This window comes from Petaurus breviceps, unplaced genomic scaffold (genome assembly GCF_028583685.1).
Source record: "Petaurus breviceps papuanus isolate PSGF00001 unplaced genomic scaffold, PetGlider_PUasm1.0 185, whole genome shotgun sequence".
In the NCBI taxonomy this organism is placed as follows: domain Eukaryota; kingdom Metazoa; phylum Chordata; class Mammalia; order Diprotodontia; family Petauridae; genus Petaurus; species Petaurus breviceps.
The window spans coordinates 9,991,069-10,007,116 of NW_027185797.1; the positions used below are offsets into that span (position 1 = coordinate 9,991,069).

Sequence of the window (16,048 nt, forward strand, 5' to 3'; positions counted from 1 at the left end):
AGAGAGAGAGAGAGAGAGAGAGACAGAGAGAGAGAGAGAGAGAGAGACAGAGAGAGAGAGAGAGAGAGAGAGAGAGAGAGAGAGAGAGAGAGAGAGAGAGAGAGAGAGCGAGAGAGAGAGAGAGAGAGAGAGAGAGAGAGAGAGAGAGAGAGAGAGAGAGAGAGAGAGAGAGAGAGAGAGAGAGAGAGAATGAGAGAGACAGAGAAAATGAGAGAGAGAATGAGAGAGAAAATGAGAGAATGAGAGAATGAGAGAGAGAGTTTATTAAGTACTTATTGTATGCCAGGCATTGTTCTAACTACTGGGGATAACAAAGGTAAGCAAACCAGACAGTGCCTACCCTCAAGAAGCTTATTATCTTCTCATAGGGAAGACAACACCAAGAGAGAAGCTTGGAAGAGGAGAGTGGGAAGAGGGTCCCGAGCTGTGGCAGGGATGTTGATGAAGAGGTGGGAAGACTAGAGAGTGAAGTAGAAGTGAAGCGAGCTGGGTGGCTGGGGTTCCTTGTGGGTGTGTGTGTGTGTGTGTGTGTGTGTGTGTGTGTGTGTGTTTATATATAATCCTGATAGGATTTTTTCAGTGGAAATGATACTAAAGAAGAAACATGACCATCTGCTTTGTCACTGCATCCTAAGGACCATGGGACCTTTCCATCTGACTGAAACTTCCCATATGTGTCATCTCCCCCAATTAGAACATGAGCTCGAGAGCAAGGACAGTATTTTCTGTTTATACCCCCAGCCATAGCCCAGTGCTTTGCACGCAGTAAGTGCTTAATAAATGCTTTTGCATTCACGCAGCAGCAGCTCTTTCCATACTTTCATACATCCATGCACTCGCTCTTTGCACAATCTTCTAAGAAATAGAGTCTATGCCATGGTAATATCATAAAGGCGAAGATTTTACAGGCACAGGAGCCTTAAACATTATAGCTCCCCAGGCAAATAGAGCACAGCCATTGTTCCTGACATGCTGAAAAGACAAAAAAGTCCTCTCCGTATAAGCAGTCATAGAAAATCATGCATATTCAAAGCAGGCAGAATCAAAGAGTTATGATTGTTCACTGAGAATAATGACTTTGAAAATCTTATCGCAGGGGTGAAGTCTCAAGGGCACTATAGTCCAACACTCTATTAGGAAAATTCAACTTGGGACCAGCTGCAATCATTTCATAGAATTACAGCCAGAGCTAGGCAGGAGCTCAGAGGCCACGCAGCCCAGCCCCCTCCCAGCCCCCTCGTTTTACACAGGTGGAGACTTGGAGATTAAGGGAATTGCCCAAGGTCACATAGGCAGCAATGTGAGAAGCAGGATTTGAACTTGGTCCCTCTTATTCCAGAGCCAGTATATTTCCGCTGACTAAGCAGACTTCCTTCTGTTGCATGTAGCTGCAACACATTAGCATAAATAAATAGATTAGTATGTCTACACATTGCATGCAAACATTGCCTAGTCCAGACAGAAGGCAGCTCCAGGACTGACATTTGAGCCATGGTCTTTGGTCTAGGCATAAGACCAGGGATCAATCCAAAATGGATGGGAAGGTAGACACAGTGAGAAGTCCCAAGAAAGGAGTAAATCAGGAGTGTCAACCAATTCCAAGCTGTGGTTCTTCCTCAGGAAGTCAGTCTGAACCAGTACAGGAGTGCAGTACACAGGTCCAGAATGTCAAGTAATTGGAATATAACTAATTCTCCAATAAAAGATGTAGGAAACACAGGGCTGCTTTACATTTTCCTGATTATGGAAGCAACAGCATGCTTTGTGTGCTCATGGACTACGGCAAGGCATCTGCTTCTCAGACCTGCCCTCCTCATACAGTGTCGGCTTCCTAATAAGCATCCACCAAAAGATACCACTGATGTCTGGCAACACCAACTTGGAGTTTCAAAATTAAAGTTCAGGGGGGCGGCCAGGTGGCACAATGAGTAAGAGCACCGGCCCCAGAGTCAGGAGACCTGGGATAGAATCTGGACTCAGATACTTAGCACCCACCCAGAAACACCTGGCCGTGTAACCTTGAGCAAGTTACTTAACCCCAATTGCTTTAAAAAAAAAAAAATTAAAGTTCAGGGAAACTTCGAGAAACACTCACAGCAAAGAAATCCTGTGATTTAGACTCACGGCCAAGACCTTTGGCTATCAGTGGGGCAAACTTGAGAATGAGGTCTTGCCTCTGCTCTTTACTATTACCAGTCTGTAGAACCCTCTACAAGATGAAGGCAGCCGTAATGAGTAAAGCTGTCTAGTTGAGAAAACCTAGAGGTCAGGGCCTCCAGATTGATCTGATTAAGTAATTTGGTTAATTAGTTGATTGATTAATCAACAAGCATTTATTAACACTAAAAATGTCAGGCACATCTATTGATGCAAAGATTTTATCATTTTATTTTAAAGAAAAATGTTCATCCTATCTTGATTTTCTTTTTCTGTGACCTTGGTAAAATCATTTAACCTCTCTGGGCCTCAGTTTCTTCCTCTGTAAAATGAGGGGGTTGTACTTGATGATCTTGAAGGTTCTTTCTGGCTCTAAATCTGTGAGTTTAAGAGTTTAGTTAGTGACAGAGTCAGAACTAGGCCTGGGGTATCCCATGAGCAGATGACTTCTTGGGCTGCCAGGAGGCAAAGTGCAGGTATCAGGCAGCAAACTTTTGGGGGCCAGGCAACGAATAGACCAGGAGTCAAGCTAGACCAAGCAGATGGGTATAGTTTTTCAGACCTAATGCCCACAGGAACAAAAAAGAGTTTAAAGTTCCAACATATACCAAAAGACCAATTAATAGAATGTAAGCTACTAGAGGGCAGGACTCTGGCATTCTTTTTTTATTCCCAGTGACTAAAAATGTTCCTGGCACATGTTGTTCAGTAATTTTCAGTTGTATCTGACTTTTTGTGACCCCATTTGGGGTTTTCTTGGCAAAGATACTGGAGTGGTTTGCCATTTCTGTCTCTAGTTCATTTTACAGATAAGGAAACTGAGGCAAACAGGGTGAAGTGAGTTGCTCAGGGGCACACAGCTAGTAAGTGTCTGAGGCTGGATTTGAACTTGGGAAAATGAGTATTCCTGACTGCAGGCCCCAATGCTTTATGCACTATGATGCCACCTAGCTGCCTTGCCCTTAAAACAGTGGACAGTCTGGAATTGAAGAATATCTGGAAGGACCAAACTGTGTCAATTGATACTACCTTTTTTTTTTCCTTAATCCAGAAGGCAAAGAAAATAGATAGTAAGAAAATTTTTATTTGAAATAAAATTATGATAAAATTCTTGCATCAGTTGATCTGACTGGTACTTCTGTTATTAATAAATGCTTATTGATTAATTGGCCCTGATCTCCAGACTTTCCCAAATCCCTCCTCAAAATGGAGAGCCCTCCCTGTCACCACTGCCTTCATTTATCTCAGAGGACTCTACAGGATGGTAGACATGAACTACCAAGACCTCCAAATGTGGTGATGCCAATGCTTCAGAGTTTCTTGGTCATCAGGTGAACTTGCTTTCTGGCTTGTTCTATAAGATGGAATTTCTATACACCAGTTGTCATAAAGTAATAGAGATTTGTGGATATAAAATTTTATTTTCATATCACTAACTGCATCCTGGGATTAATAGTGATTCCTTCCTTGTCCTTCATCTACTCCAGTTTTGTCCACCTCACATGCCCAGGTGTAATACAAGAGCCATAGAAACAGTATGACAGGATTTCTTTGCTGTGAGTATTCCATGAAGTCTCTGTGAATTTTAATTTTGAAACTCCAAGTTGGTTCTGCCAGAATGGAGGCTTGATCTGAAGTGATTTAGTCAAAAGCATGAAGGTCCTGATTTTTACTGGAGTGCAGCCTGGGCTTCATTATGGTCCATTCTCATGTCAGGTGTGGGAGTTGCGATCAGATCCACCTGCTGGTGCCTGATCCTTCCAGGCAGCTAGCCAACATACAGCCTGGATGTGTGCTGATGGGGAAGCAAAAACAGCCTTGTCTGCAATCAGCACGCAGATCTTGCCTTTTTTGGGGGGTGGGGGGAGGTTGTTGTTTAAGCCCTGCTCAACAAAAAAGTAAAAATTACTATAAAAGCACCTTGATGAATAGTCATGGTTGTCAATGTTCCAATCAGATGGAAGGAGAGTTCAGAGAATGAATGCTGGGGGAAATAGACAAAGGGGCAATAGTTCCGACTTTACTAAAACAAGAGAAAAGAACCTAGTAAATACGGAATGTGTGAAGAAATGGTCGTAAAGATGCCACTAACACAAAGATAAGATAAAGGAAGCAGTCTCTTTTTTTCCCCTCCCTCCCACCCAAGGAGATGCCATATATTTTGCGAACCATATAGATGTAATTGAGAAGGAAGTAGAATTGATTAGAAAAGAGACAAAATTGATTACAATAAGATTTAGACTGAACATCCCCAAACCATTAAGTTTAGCAATAACATTGATCAGGGTCATGTTTTATGACCAGTGTGTCCCAAGGCAGTCCTGAGAGTCCTTATTTTGTACCTGTTCTTAGGAAAATGAACAAATCTCCTTTAATTGGCAGAAGCTGTTCTTTCTGCATTGCTTTGTAAAGGAAAGAATGAGAGTCATTGAAGCTGCAGAAAGAAGATTTGGGGGTTTAATACAGAATTTTCTAGATGAATGGAGAATGTGGACATGCATCCAACAGTTGAGGGCCATCGTGTTAATGCCAGACAAGTTAAGAATGAAGTAGGTCAAATTTATCTCTTGCTGAAAACTTGGCCCCTGTTTCCATCCTGGCATTGTCTCCCTATACATGTCTAGAGAATTCTGTTTCTGTTCCTATCAAAATATGCCATCAAGAAAGGACCTTCGGGGTGGCCAGGTAGCAGAGCAAGTAAGAGCACCAGCTCCAGTGTCAAGATGACTCAAGCAAGTTACTTAACCCCGATTGCTTTAAAAAAAAAAAAAAGGACCTGAAATTTATTCATCACATAGTTCATTACATTTCCCGTGTAAACCTTCTCCTCCAAATTTGTCTAGTTCTAGGGAGTTCACCCCTTTTCTCCCAGTCACTCAGCTTTCTATTATTTGTGTCAACCTGGACTCTCTGCCATAGCCAATTAGATGAGCAGTCTTGGTAATTCTGCCTTCAAAATATCCCTTCTCTCTCTGTCCCCTTCTCTCTAACCTCACAGCCAATACTCTAGTTCAGTCCCTACCACCTTTCACCTGGACTAGCTGGAAAGAGTAAGATTCTGCTAAGAGGATCCCTGTTTGGGGTCACTTTCCTTTCCAAATGATCTTTCACAGAGCTGTCAGAATTATTTTCCTAAAAGATGGGTTTGACCAAGTCACTCTCCTGTTCCAAAGGTTCCCTCATTCCCAATAGGAAAAAATGCAGTAGCCCTGGGTTCCTGCTGGATTGGGCCACTGAGAGACTCAGGCATAAAATTTTACAATTCACCAGCAGGTGATATCTTTTGAACTTGGCTTTTCTGGGACTTTGTGGGGTCTTTTGGAGAATACTGGGAGAAAGAAACCAGAAGAGAAGTTGTCTTTCACCTTATGCCTTGTGAGCATGGCAGGGTCAAGCAGTACTCAGATCTCTAGATGGACTTCTTAAACTTTTTCCACTTGTGACCCCTTTTTGTCTGAGAAATTTTTACCTGACCCTGGGTGTATAGGCATATAAAATAAGTATAGAAATCAAACATTTACTGATAATAAATCATAAGGAGATTTATTTTAAAACAATAATTTTACCATTTATTAAAGATGAAAGCAAATTTACACACTAATGAGATGAATGTGCTTGTTTATTTTTACATAAAGAATTAAATCTTGGCAGAATATTTGATACTGCAGGACACAGAGTATCTTCAACATTTTTCAGAGTGGATCAATATTTTGATTTTATAATCGTCAATGCTGAGAATGCCACTTCGCATAAATATGTAGTACAAAATGGCAGAAGTATATTTAGGGCCATTTCAGAAATTGTTGGAAATTCTGTCCTAATCCCAAGCCAAAATTCATTTAACAATTTTGTACATACAGTAAAAACACTGTAATTCATAATATACAATAGTCTGAGCCATGGTGTTTCTGGTAGCCTTCATTGGCATTGCATGGTGTGATGGCATGTACAATGTAAAGTGTGCACGTTGTGTGTTCAGAAGCACAACTGCAGTGAAGTTGTGCAATGCAACATGGGCAAGTGCTGCCAGAAACACCTTGGATTCATTATGTGTTTGATTTTGAATTAAGTTTTGGTTGTTTCCTGTTCAGAAACCTTTTACTGTTGCCAAATTTTTTGTGACCCCCGAAGATTCAGTTACATGACTCTGAAGAGGTTACCCACTAAGAGGGTTAGGGTTGCTCTGGAGACCCCAAAATACCAACATGCCGGGTCTTGCCAAATGAATTCGACTCGAGTCTTCTCAGCCAAAGAAAAGTAAAATTTATTAAAAGTTTGCTTGCATTAGACACAGAGTAATTCTGCGCTAGGTCATTCTATGTCGCTCTCACAGTGCTCTCACCATTCTATGGCACTCTCACTCTTCCATGGCGCTCTCACAGATATGGAGACAAGATGGGGTCTTATATACAGAAGGTTGTGGGAGGAATCTAGGGGTGGTCTAGAATAGGAGTTTGGGGAGGGTCTTCAGGAGGAGTTAATGAGGTCAATGAGTGATTAAGGATGGGAGGCCATCTGGAGATTACAGACAATGGTGGGCTGGGCCAATTCAAGGGTGGATTGACACTTTGATAGGCTCAAAAGTGGGAAGTCTAGTAACAGAGGGTGGGAAGTCTAGTAATAGAGGTCTGGGCCCACCCAGCCACAATGTACAGCTTATTGCATCATGCAAATGACTCATCAAATGAGACAATTTAATCAAGAATCCAAAGGAGGTTCCCAGAGCCTGTATATATTTGTTCCCAGAAGCTCAAGGACTTAAGGAGAGGTCAAAGGGGCTCCCAGAGCCCATACCTCATCAACCTCATGTGGAGTTGTGACTCACAGCTTAAAGAACACTGCTCTAGATGGCTGTTCCCCTCAAAGCTTTCGAATTGTGGTGCTGGAGAGGACTTTAGAGTCCCTTGGATATCAAGGAGATCAGATGAGTCAATACTTAAAGAAATTAATTCAGATCATTCATTGGAAGGACAAATACTGAAACAAATACTTTGATCACATAATGAAAAGACAGGACTCTTTGAAAAAAGACCCTGATGTTGGGAAGGATTGAAGACAAAAGGAGAAAAGGACAGCAGAGGATGAGACCGACAGATGGTGTCATGGAAGCAATGAACATGAGCTTGAACAGACTTTAGGAGACAGTGGAGGATAGAAGGGTCTGGAGTGGAATGGTCCATCATGTTATGAAGAGTCAGACAAGATTGAGCAAATGAACAACCAAAAAATCTGGCTGAAATTACTAAATTTGTTAGTAATTAAGAATAACTTACTAATTACTAAACTTATTTCATATTACTTCTCTTCCCATACACTATATTTCTACTAAACCATGATAATTTTCTCTGGCTGTCTGTACCTCATGGTTGGAATTCTTTCCTTCCTCCATGCTGAATACTGACCTCCCTTGCTTGACTTCTTAAGTCCCAAGTAAAATCCCATCTCCCACAGGAAGCCTTCCCTAACCCTCTTAATTCCTGTATCTTCCCTCTTGTTAATCATTTCCTATTTATTCTGTATATATTTGTTTACTTTGTAATATGTTTGTTTACACATCATGTTCCCTATTAGACTATAAGATCCCTGAGGGCAGGGACTGTCTTTTTCCCCTTTTTTGTGTGCCCAGCCCTTAGCTCAGTGTCTGGCATGTGGTAAGTGCTTAATAAATATTTGTTGAAATGAATTATTCACTGTTGACTGACCTTGACACTCCATTGCCTGCCTCCAGGAATGCTCTTTCCCCTGTGCCACTTCCCAGATTCCTTATCTTCTTTCAAGAACCACTTCAGGTATATGCCCTCCAGGAAGCTTGCTCAGCCTTTCTCTCATCAAATGATATAATTGGAAAGCACTTAGCACAGTGCCTGGCACATGGTAAGTACTCTGTGAGTGCTTATTCCTTTCTTTTCCCTTCCCTCTCCCCTTTGTTGATATTCTTTCCCACTTCCCTTTTCCCTGTACATTGTGTATCCTCCTAGGAAAGTCCTAAGAACTTTGAGGACAGGGACTATTTTAATGCCAGTGCCTAGCAGTGCCTTCCTTGTACATAGGAGTATCCTTGAAGTAGGGAGACTATCTGTTACTACTTGTGTCATTTGGATAATTACAAACTGTAATGGACAGAAAATACCCCCAACAAAGCTCTGGATTAATTTTTTAAAGTCAGTGAATTAGTCAGCAATTATTGAAAGCAAGGCATGTGACTGGTAGGCTTTGGGCACCCTACTTTAAAAATATGGATCTAAAACTTCATAGCTAAGGGGAGCTCCCCATAAGAAAGCCCCTTTTCACAATGTGGATCAGCAAAAGTTCTGCAGTTGATAGGACTGGAGAGTCATTTGAAGCTCTGAGAAGTGGTGACTTGTCTGAGGTCACATAACCAACAGGAGTCAGATGCAGGACTTGAACCAGGTTGTCCTGGATCTGGGAGACCAGTGCATTGTCCACTAGGGACCATATGGGGCTATAAAAGATGGGTAAGAAGTAGATCTCTTCTTAGGGGAATTTGCAATATCAGTATAGAAGCAGGACAACATATGAAAGAACTAGTATGAGGATGGGTCTACTTGCCAGGCCCTAGTTGCTAGAAGTGACTTCATGGTTGACCACTGATTGACAGACACATCTATATGCAAAGATTTGGTAGATTTATGAAGAATGTGGAAGTCAGAATCCCCTGCCCTTCTGACCAAGTGCATTTACATACAGAGACAAGGAGGGCTGCACCCAGAAAAACTAAGTGCCATCATTGCTGTTAGGGCAAAATAAATCTCCTTTTGTTTAAGTGTTCAGTGATTTGCCAGTGCCTAAGTTTATCCCAGTATCAATCCTGGACTGAAGGTGCTGAGGTTGAAATGCCACATTTGTAGCATTGTCCTTTATTGTTGAAGAAGACCAAAATGACATCACTATGCTAAAGTTAAGTTTCAATGTGTCTGACTGTGGCTGATCAGAGCAATATGAGCTTTGAATTCTCTACCATAGGTTGGGTACAAATAGTCCATGTGAACATTCGGGGTGTATTCTCTAAATTTGTGCATCCTGTGTTTCCTTTGAGCTGTTTCAATTCTGCTTTGCTCACAGAACCCAGCACCTTCTCTGATGTGGGCACTCCATGTTGAGCGGTCCTGTGCCAGTGTCTCCCAAGTCACACAATCAATTTCAACGTTCTTGAGAGAGATAGAGTGTCCTTGTATGGCTTCTTCTGACTACCATGTGAACGCTTGCCTTATGTGAGTTCAGGAGCCATGTTGTAGGAAAGGTAACAATAAACCGAATAGTATCCCAAGAGGCTGACCACAATTGTGATGGGCCTTGAGTCCATGCCCTATATGGATCAGCTGAAATAACTGATGATGTTTAAAAGCCTGGAGGAGATGGATACAATAGCTATATTCAAATATTTGAAGGGCTGCCACTTGAGAAAGGGGATTTAAACTCATCCTGCCTGACCTCAAAGGACAGAACTCTGAATAGAGGGATGGAAGTTGTGGACAGGCAGGTTTAGGCTTGGGTTAAATCTGATCATTAATTTTCCACAGGGGGATTGGGCTGCCTCCCTACAATACCCTCACTGGAGCTTTCTAAGCCAAGTCTGAGCTACCGCTGGCTCAGAATATTATAGACAGAATTCTTTTCTAGGTATGGGCTGGACTAGACAGGTCACAACTGAGGTCTTGCCCAACTCTGAGATCCTAGGATTCTGTCTCTTCTTTCATTTATTGTTCCCTACATTGTGTTATACCCTCTGTCACATGCAGCCAGGTGGCACAGTGCTGGGTCTAAAGGCACGAAGATGTCTTCGTGATTTCAAATCTGGTCTCTGATACTTGCTAGCTGAATGACCCTGGACATGCTTGACCCTGTTTGCCTCAGTTTCTTCATATGTAAAATGAGCTGGAGAAGGAAATGGCAAACCACCCTGGTATCTTTGCTGAGAAAACCTCTGATGGAGTCACAGAGTCAGCTGCAGCTGAAAGGAATGAACCAACAAAGCACTACCAGGGCAGTGTGTAAACAGGAGGGAAGGTTTGCCTTTTAAAAATCTTTGTCTCCATTACTTCCCTCATTCCCTTGTGTCTAGCAGTTACTAAACAAATGCTTGTTGAATCAATGAAAAACTAGCCCCCCTCCCCCCATACATTGTTAGGTGATTATTATGTTAAATAGAAATGTCCTATGTGAAATTTGGATTTTTTTAAACTAAATAGTTAAAAAAACCAATTTGTAATACCCTTCAAATGTTAATATTGAAAATGAATAAAAGTGATACTTGTTCAAGTTGATACACTGGTTCTCTCACTATTATCTAATAATACCAATTTTTAACAAATAGAATGTCTGAGGTTAGGGAACGAATTATTCATAGACATAGGCTTCGCTTCATAAAAGGCAGACCGCTGTAAAACAATATAAAGAAGGTATTGAATACTATTAGTTGTGCCCCAAATATTTCATTTCCTGATCTGACATGAAAAAAAAATGCTGAACTAGCATTTGACAATATAAAAGGACTCTATATATTTGAAGAATTTAAAAGATTTGGTCTTGAGAAATCATTTACTGTATTAAATTTGTGTGCCTTTTTATATAGACATTATCCCTTGATTCAGCTGGGAAAATTAACCTCTCTTGTATCCACCCCCTTCCCTCCACTCCCTAGCCAACACCCTGGTTTGGTCCTTATCAGCTCTCATCCAGACCATTGCAGTAACCTCGTAATTGGTCTCTGCCTCCAGTCTCTCTTCTGTCTGTATATCCACCTCACAGCTGCCAAAGTGATGGTCCTAAAACACTGTGACATGATATCATGTCACTCCACTCCTTTGTCTGAAAATTTCTCTGCTTGGAATAGTATTTTTTATTGTCAGTAAATTTGAAAACAGAGAAGCACAAATTAGGAGTTAGGTGTTCTAGCCTGAGCTTTGACTTTGGGGAAGTTACTTGATCTCTTGGAGCCTGAACAAGTGGCCAAAGTGGTCAGCCATTAGCTTACAGATCCCTTATTTCTGCAGGTAGTCCTTGTGGAAGATGCTGATGATCATGCATCAGGTGTCAGACAGAGGCGCATCCAACATGGAGCAGTGGTAACCTTACTCCTGTTCCTTCTCCTACTAGCTAACATTTGTACAGTACTTATTGTGTTAAGCTGTTCACGATTATTATTTCACTTGATCCTCATGACAACCCTGGGAAATAGGTGATGTTACCGTGCTTCCCCGATAATAAGACACTGTCTTATTATTTTTTTTGGAAAGAAAAACACCAGAGGGCTTATTTTCAGGGGAGGGCTTATGTTGTCCTGCCTCAGCTCTCCTCCGCGGCACTGCTCTCAATGGCTCCAGTAAGCAAATCACTGGGGAAGAACAGGATGATGCACTCACTGCTGCAGCTCTGATTGGATGCAGCTCGGAGTGCTGCGTGCGTTTCACAGGGGGGAGGGGACGGTGCATACAGAGGGTACCCTAATGTAGAGTGTAGCGCAGGGGATCACCTTCACTACAGTAGCAATCTCAATAGGGCTTATTTTCGGGGAAGGGCTTATTTTAGAGGAATATTACACAGTAAGGGGAGGGCTTATTTTCAGAATAGGTCTTATTATCGGGGAAACACGGTATTATCACTCCCATTTTACAGAGGAAGAAAATGAGGCCAACAGATGTTGAATGACTTGGCCAGGGTCACACAGCTAGTAAGTTTCTGAGGCCATATTTGAAGTCAAGTCTTCCTGACTTTAGGACCAGTTCTGGTCACCATGCCATCTAGCTACCCACTCTATGGCCAAGGCATTTAAGTCTTCTTCACATGAAGAACTGGGTTCATGGTACCTATAGTACAAACTCCATAGGACTGTCATGAAGCTCACATGATTTAATGTTTTTTTTTTAAAGCAGTTGGGGTTAAGTAACTTGCTCAAGGTTACACGGCCAGTTATTTCTGGGTGTGGTGCTGAGTATCTGAACCCGGATTTGATCCAGGTCATCCCGACACTGGAGCCGGTGCTCTTACTTGCTGAGCCACCTGGCTGCCCCTAAGCAATTGGGGTTGAGTAACTTGCTCAAGGTTACACGGCCAGGTGTTTCTGGGTGGGTGCTAAGTGTCTGAGCCCGGGATTCGATCTCCAGGTCTTCTCAACACTGGAGCCGGTGCTCTTACTCTCTGTGCTACCTGGCCGCCCCCACACATGATTTAATGTTGATAAGCATCATTGAGGAGTCAGCTGTCATTGCCCAGGATCACACATCTAGAGGGTGTCAGAAGAAGGAGGTGATGTCGGGTCCCTCCTAATTCCCAGCCCAGTACTGTTTACCGAATGCCATGCTGCTTCTCTGATTGTGAAAATCAGGAATCTTATCCTTTGTTCAGGATCCTAAAAGGTTTGGGCTGTAAATAATGGAGAGAGACAAAAATTCTTTGGGATCATTTCAGTTTTCAGCTGAAGAATCAGACTTTAGTAAGTATGAACTTAGCAGTGAAAGTAAGGAAAGTTATAGGAAAAAATGGATGAAAAAGCATTTACGATGCTTTCTATGTGCCAAACACTATACTAAATGCTGAGGATACAAATAGAAAAGGCAAGATAGTTTTTTTTTTTTTAAAGCAATTGGGGTTAAGTAACTTGCTCCAGGTTACACGGCGTTATTTCTGGGTGTGGTGATAAGTATCTGACCCCAGATTCGATCCCAGGTCATCCCGACTTTGGGGCCAGTGCTCTTACTTGCTGTGCCACCTGGACACCCCTGGCAAGATAGTTCTTGCCTTCAAGGCACTTATTTTCTTAATAAATTTTTTTTTTAAGCAATTGGGGTTAAGTAACTTGCTCAAGGTTACACAGCCAGTTATTATTTCTGGGTGTGGTGCTGAGTATCTGAGGCCGGGATTTGATCCAGGTCATCCCAACACTGGAGCTGGTGCTCTTACTCACTGAGCCACCTGGCCACCCCTCAAGGCACTTATTTTCTAATTGGGAAATATAATACATATAAAGGATTGTCTTGATATGGTGGATTCTCACCAGTCAGGACCTCAGAGTGGAAGTGGAGTGCCTCATCAGAGGTCAAGTATATTGAAGAATAGCTCGAGGAAAGGCAAAGTCAGGAGAAGGGGTCCTTTTGGTCATTTGTCTTAAGGATAAAGAGGGCCTGTATGTGCTGTAAGGAAGGAGTTAGTGGATGCATGAGAGAGATGAAAGAGCTCTCCAGAAGGAGGTAGGAGGGGATTGGGACCAAGGGCACAAGTAGAGGGCTTAGCCTGGGCAAGAAGAGTCACCTTGTGCTCTGAGATTGGCTTAAAGTAAGAGAGGGCAAGTGAAGGTATAGAGATGTTTTGAGATATGGAATAGGAGAGACAAGAATACTCATGACAGATGAATGACTTCTATCTCAATAAATTAAGAGGTGAAGTTCTCTGCCTAGAGAGAAGGAAGTGGAAGATGGATAAAGGAGCTTGAGGATAGAGAGAAAAGTGTAAAACAGCCTTTGTTTGAAGGGCTACAGAGTCAATCAGAGATGAATGGAAGTATTGCTGAGTGGGACCAAATGATAACATGAATTTGAAGTAGACATAGTATGGTTCTGTGGCTTTCTCTAGGAGCATTATAATGGTTCTGGAGAAGGAGAAGAGATGAAGGGTTAGGATTCAGGGTTGAGGATTAGCTGAGCATGAAGAGAAGAACATCCTCACACTACCCACCTTCCCCATTTTGGGAAGCCAGACATGGCCCCATGGTTGGGAAATGGGCAGGGAGCAGGGTGGGAAGACAGGTTTGTTAAGATGGATGATTTATTACTAAGTTATGTCACTTAATAAGTGCTAAGTGATTTTAAGCTGCAAGTTTCCTAGAGTGCAGTTAAACCACACATTTCGTTTCAGTCCTCTTGAAATTCATGGCCACTATATAGACATATATTCAGCATCAGTATATTCTCTCTTTCATCTTTTTTATTTTTCATTTAACTTGAGATTTCAATTTTCTTCCCCAAAACATTCTAAATCTTAACTACAGTTACTGGGTTCTCAGATTTATGTAATCACATAATATGCCTTAAAGATATCCCTTATCTCTTTCTTTATTATCACTCCTTGTTTTGGATAAATTGCTGTTATGTTGAGCTTTCTTTCTTTTTTATTAGGGCAGTTAACCACTTACCAGTTTTATCTGAATTATCATAGAAAAATTTATTTGATCTATAAAAATAATTGGCTTTTTAACTGCAATTTTATTCAATAGTGCTTTAATCTATAACAGTTCCCTATAAGGTTTTTACTATGAAGATTTTAATGTCTTTTTTATTTAAAGCTTTTTTGGTAATGTCCGATTTCCCTTACCTTTGGCGTTTCCTAATTCTTGATAAATAACCAGCAATCCAACTGTTGCTAGGCACTTTGAAAGCCTCCCATAATCTGTGATGTGATGCAATGCTAAATTAAAATTTATATATTCTTTGATTTTCTTTTTAATGGCTATTAGAAAACTTTTATCTTCAAGTAATGGATTATTGAATATCCAACACAACTCCTTTTTATCTTTCTCTGTTCATATTATCTATATTAATCCACTTTTGCATGATCAGATGAAAAGAATTTATGCATTTGAATTGATAATGTATTCCTAAATACTTTTTTTGCACACTTACATATGTATTCAATGTAAGGAAAGACTGATGAATATAAAAATGCTACCTAGAGTATCATGCTGTATAATCTGATTGGAATCACTTGGAGAGATACAGCAGGATTCATTGAAAAGAGGAATACAAGGCAGGAGATCTGGGTTGCCACTAGCTGAAGGTGTGAACCGAGCATGTTACTACTGTCTCTGGGTCTCTGTTCCTTCATCTGTAAAATGAGGGACTTGGACTAAATGCTCTCAAATCTGTCTCCCAGTTCTAATATTCTATTATTCTTTAGATAAACAGCATAAGTAACAACAATCTGATTCATAACACAAATAAACCATGACTTCAGTATCTTTTATTTTCTTTTAGAACTTTAATTCCAAATAATCACAAGTTGAATTCATTTTCAGAGTTTTCCTTATTCAAAGGTCATATTCCTTTCTGCCTTTTCAAAACAATTAATTGCAACATAACATCACCACATGTAGCAAGAGTGTCAAAATGAAATTTTTAATTAAATCAGTGTGGAAAATAAAATCAACTCTCCCAAAATTCAGGGCATATATTTTAAGTAATATGCTTTTCTCTAGATCAAATGTTTTCAAAATGTGGCATAGGGTGGTGAAAGCCTTCTCATTACATTAGCATATGATTAATAATAATAATAGTACTTTATAAATATTTGATCTTCACAACAACCTTGTGAAGCAGATGCTGTTATTATCCTTATTTCATACAAGGGGAATGAGACTGAGGGAGAGGTGAAGTGATTTGCCCAGTGTCACATGGCATGTATCTGAGGCAGGATTTGAATTCAGGTCTTCCTGACTCCAAATACATAAGTGAAATCCTACATAAGTAATGTTTTTAGTTTTCTAGTGTCTAGATTTTATTTCTAGCATGTTTTAACTCATAGACTTCATGGATGTCTCAATAAAGACAATGTTCTTCCTTTCTGTTTTGGTAAAATATTTTTTTTTGGTAGCTGAAATTGGGGGCAGCTAGTGTCAGTGTTATGTGGGGAAGTTTTTTTTTTTTTTCTAATGGGAGTAGTCTGTGGACTAAGAAAGTTAAGGAACTGTTCATTCAGCATTCATCACATGTATATGAAATGCCTCCTATGTTCAAGATGTATTAAGTGAGGAAAGAAAACCTTCGCATGAGATACTGTTTTTCCCCTCCTGCAGCATGGAGCTTATAATCTAATGGGGAGGTGTGATAGTAATGGAATATAAAGATTCCCCTGTATTGGCTTGGTTTTCAAATTGATTGTG

At 40.9% G+C, this 16,048-nt stretch overlaps 1 long non-coding RNA gene across 1 annotated transcript; it reads left to right on the forward strand.

Moving 5' to 3' along the window:
- Positions 1-6,871: 6,871 nt before the first annotated feature.
- LOC138161666 (uncharacterized) lies at positions 6,872-10,442 on the forward strand. The gene is made up of 3 exons (XR_011168417.1): positions 6,872-7,407; positions 7,886-8,031; positions 9,241-10,442. It is a non-coding gene; the product is annotated as an uncharacterized lncRNA (long non-coding RNA).
- The last annotated feature ends 5,606 nt before the right edge of the window (positions 10,443-16,048 follow it).